This window comes from Aplidium turbinatum, chromosome 5, assembly GCF_918807975.1.
Source record: "Aplidium turbinatum chromosome 5, kaAplTurb1.1, whole genome shotgun sequence".
NCBI lineage: Eukaryota > Metazoa > Chordata > Ascidiacea > Aplousobranchia > Polyclinidae > Aplidium > Aplidium turbinatum.
Window position 1 is genome coordinate 12,207,614 of NC_137476.1, and position 5,081 is coordinate 12,212,694.

At 37.5% G+C, this 5,081-nt stretch overlaps 1 pseudogene; it reads left to right on the forward strand.

Moving 5' to 3' along the window:
- The first annotated feature begins 3,223 nt into the window (after positions 1-3,223).
- On the forward strand, positions 3,224-3,319 carry LOC145771438 (U6 spliceosomal RNA; annotated as a pseudogene).
- Positions 3,320-5,081: the final 1,762 nt, after the last annotated feature.

Genomic DNA, 5,081 nt, shown 5'->3' on the forward strand with positions numbered 1-5,081 from the left:
TTGCTTGCCTGTAGTTCACCTTGTTTACTCGCTTACATAATCATGTGTGCCCTAGGTAATTGTACGCTTTCTAGTTCTGTACTCTAGCCTTGCCACTGATTCATCTTGCAGTTGTACTGGCAGAACGAGGAGAATAGAATTGTGCAGAACTATGTCTACCGTAGATATATTTAGTTAACCTTATATTTGTTTTGTTTGTTTAGCACGAATTTAAGTTGATTAAAGCCAAGTTATGTTTCTAGTTTGGTTTATATCGTAACACTACTATCGGTGGCAATTGTCATTTTACGATAAACACAGATTATTTACGATAAACAAAAGCCCTTCTATTGTCAGACGTAATAAAAGCCTTCGTATCCCCTTCTTTAGATATTCCTGGCGAACCCCTAGAAATTTCTATTTGAAATTTTCGTATATCGCGTCTCCTTATGGAATCATATGTTACATAAGTTTTGAAGCAACACACTTAGAAGAATTTGCTGAATTCGCAACACACGACGATTGATGAGATTGACGAAATTATGTTATGACTTAAGAGCTAGCCTATATATGTTGGCACACAGGATCAGACATCAGTAGCCTAATTTATATGCTCATTTGATGTTTTTCTATAAATTTTATCAAAAGTTAATAGAATCCTTGCGATAGACCGGGGAATGGGAGAAGATGGAATGGAAGATGAAATGGAATGGAAGACAGATTTTGGGATGGAAGATGGAAAATGTCAAGGATGAAATAAATCGAACGGTACGTTCAAACAATAATTCAAACGGTACGTAATCCTTAGGAAAATACTGCTGTTAAATTTTTAGCTTAAATTTAGCCTATGGTTTTTAGTTTATTTGTGGCATATTCAACGCGGAGATCACAAAATGTGAAGATAGAATGGAAGAAAATCTCAGGATGGAAGATGGAAAAAACGTCTTTCGATCATTCCATCCCCTGCGTATATCGCGAAACAACTCAAGGGTGCGAAAATCTTTTGTCAACTTTAGTAGCACGCAAATAATTTTTGTGGCGCACACTTATGGGCGTCAGGCCTACCGTTTGGCCAAATATCCTGGGGTCAGTTTTCTTTTTTTTGTCATTTCCAAACAAAACTAGAATGTACAGGACTTATTTGATTTAATTAAAATCAAAGGTCCTGAACCAAACTCCGAAGCCACTCCACTTTAAAACTTTTGTAAAAAATGAAACTCCTAATCCACTCCATTTTCTGCAAATCGAGCAAACTCTGGCTCCACTCTATGCTCAACTCCTTTTATCAAAATATTCGAAAAATGCCTGTATGAATAAATGTAGCCTACAACTATCTAACAAAAAAATACCTGATCACACTACATCACTGCGGATTTAGACCACAATATTTCACTTTGTTAACTGTTTCATACGTTTGTGATGATATTCTAACTAATCTAGATAATATAGTTTCGGGAGAGAGTTTTTTTTTTATACCAAAGACAGGCAAGACACAACAATACCACAGGGTTGAGCATTACAACAGTATATATTTTTTTACATATTTACAAAATAGTTTAACATTCAAACGTTTTCGGCTTAACCTAAGCCCTCATCAGGAATCTGAAAATATTGATAAAATGCAATAAATTTCAACTTCTTGAAGGTAACTAGCTAACTAATTGTAAGCATCAAGAAATACGCAGCGGTTAAAAGCAATAGTGTGGAAAACAAACAGACGGGCGGAAAACAAAATTACATTAGAAAAAGGCACACATGACTACAAACGAATTAGCACCACAGGGAACGTGATCCATCTAACTTAGTAAATGTTTAGTAGAATGGACGCGCCGCCAGCAAATAATTGTTTGTTTAAATTTGGGTTGTAGCGTTTGATTAATAGCGCTTCCTGAATTTTTGTGTCAAATTGGGATTTGCCTTTGCGTAAAATTTTAAATGAATCAGCAGAGAATTTTCGATTTGTGCAAAAGGAACACTCCATAATATGGTCTTTGATGGCACTTTTCTTTAAGTCTCTAAAGTTCAAATGCTCCCGTACTCTCGTGGTCATACGGGAGCATTTGATGTGTCATACGTGGTCATACGGGAGCAAATTGACGGCGTCAACTTGTTGTTGACGCTGAGGCTAGCGTCGTCATTTTTTTTTAAATTGACGGAAGTGATAGCACCGTCAACTATTTTGCCGATTTTAAGCGTCAAGCGCTATGCGTCATTTTTTGTTATCTTTTTTCACTATGAGAGTTTCACAGTGTATTTTGGCCAGCGCGATTCAACCACTATGATTCAAACGAATTACCGTCTTTTGCGTTGGTTGGAATGGCCACCTGGAATACAAGCGGAAGAAGTTCGCCAAATGATGATCACTAATATCGTGAACAGCAGCCAGCAGTAGCCTATCGAGAACGAGGGATCAGACAGAGAAAGCGAAAAATCAATGAATGTCATCGCGGAGGTTGAAGATATTTTATTTCAAGAGCTCTATGCCCCTGAAAAGAGCGATTTTGTTGCAGTGGACCTCGTTAAAAGATTTAGCCTATATATGCTAAACCAGGGGTCACCAACCTTTTTTGCATGCGGGCCACTTTGGCACTAAGGAAAGCTGTGGCGGGCCGCACTAATAAAATTTTAGGTAGGTTGACTCTTATGCAAAAAAAGAATGCATTTCGTACCCAGTAGCTTATCCAGCGTTACATGTTGTTCATATTTATGTTAGAATACCGCAGCAACAAAATTAATCGAACAACGCTACTGCCAGGCCAAGCTCCTTTTACAACACTTTTGACTTTTTTAACAATGCCTAATAAACGAGGCCACTTGTTTTGCGTACTTACAGCGAGGCGAGCGGTTTCATCAGAATATTCATCACCAAGGAAGAGTGGTGCTGTCACTTCGCTTCACAAAAGATATCTTGCAATTAACAATTTCAGTAAACAAGGAAATGTTTGACACATCGCAATATAGGCAAATAGTGACTTGCAAACATATCAGAGAAAAATAGGCTCCAATAACAAGGAGAAAGAAACCAGGCACCATGAAACAAATGCTTGTGGAAATCACCGAAAAATCGTGATTCATGAACAGTGTTCACTCTAAAAAACCAATGAGTTGGTTTTTCATCTTTTTTGTGAGATTCTATAAAACCGTCTTTCCTTTATTATAAACAACTGTCACTTGCGATGCTTATATCAGCGTGGCAAGAATTTGTTGATTAGCAACATTTTGCAGTACTTGCTTCGGCAATACATGCTTAGGCAATACTAAAATTGGAACGATACAGAGAAGGTTAGCATGGCCCCTGTGCAAGGATGACACGCAAAATCGTGAAGCGTTCCATATTTCTTTTAAAAAAAACACATTTTGCAGTACTAAGTTAAAGCTAAATATTTTCATAATACAATCAGAAAAAGTCTTTAAATTAATATATAATATTTTGCCAATTTATTATAAATTGAGTTGGCACACCGATCTATTTTGCCAACAAAAACTTGCATAAAGAGAACACTGCTCGTGAAACACAATAACGATGAAACGCACGCACACTGGTGTTTACAGGACATTTGCAAACTTAAAATAAGCAACCCTATGCACACAGACATTTACGAAATTCAAAAACAGACATTTTAATCAACCACTGGGACAGTGTGGGTGGACATCGCATTGGAATAGCTTTAAGCAACCCCCACCTAGAACTATAATCTGATTGGTCGGTCGGTGGAATCGTATGCAAAGCGAAAATACGCTTTCCGGAAACATGGCCACCTAAAGATACAGGCAGGGCCTCCAAGAGCCCTGCCGGGCCCCGGTGCAGATGTTGCTGCCGGGCCCCCCAACGCGACATGTCGCGTGATATCTCACCAATCACAAGCAAAATTTGCTTTGCGCGTTCTTACAAGGGATAAATTAGGTTAAAGTATTAACACTCCATTATTTCACAAACAACGTACTATTGCAAATATAAATTTACAGATACACACTAGTTATACACAAAGATAAAATGCTGTAAAATGCTAAAACACTCATCATCATCATCACGTGCCGTCTCCGATCCGGAGGTTGGCTGTCACTTTCTTCCACAAGTCACGTTCTTCCGCTACTCTTTTTGTTTCTCCGATGCTTGACAAATCAGCCCACTGTATTACGTCATCTCCCCATGTTCGTCTCCTTCTTCCCCTGCACCTCTTTCCTTCCACCATACCTTCAATAACCAATTGATGTAGCCGTCCTGCCGATCCTCTCAAAATATGTCTCGCGAATTTCATCTTTTGTTTTGCCAAGTCGTTTGCCCATCTATCTTGCACTTCAATTCTTTTCCTAATTGCTTCGTTTGTAATGTGTTTTTTTATATGATATTTTTAATATTCTTCTGTAGCACCCGAGTTGAAAAGCATTAATTTTTTGTGAATTTCTTTGCTGTAGGTCCAACTTTCACTTCCATATGACATGACTGGTTTAATGTAACAAGATAGAAGTCTCAGTTTTAATTGTAAATTTATTTCTCCTTTTAAAAATTCCTTGCATTTCCAAAATGACGCTTTTGCTTGACCGATTTTTCTTTTTACATCATTGGTGCATCTTCCATCTTGTGTAATGAGGGACCCTAGGTATGTGTACGTGGTGACCTGATCCAATTGTTCTCCTTCCAGCTTAATTTTTATTTTATTATTTCCATTGCTTTTTTCGATGAGCATTGTCTTTGTTTTCTTCAAATTGAGTTTCATTCCGTATTTTTTACTGATTTCTTTGATTTTGTCCATGCTTTCTTGTAGTTTTTCTTCTGTGTCGGCGAGTATGACAGTGTCATCTGCGTATCGTATGTTGCTTACTATTTGACCATTGAATTTTACTCCGTTTTTGTTTAGTGTTGTTAATATTTCCTTGATTATTGCTTCGCTGTACAAATTGAATAATATTGGTAAGAGTATACATCCCTGCCGAACTCCGTTAAATATCGGGAAAAATTCTGTGAGACTGCTACCACTTCGAACTGCTGCTGTTTGTTTAAAATATATGTTTTTTATAAGTCTTCTTTCCAAGAACGGGACATTAAGTTTTTCGAGCAATTGCAATAATTTGGTATGTTTTATCCTGTCAAATGCTTTGCT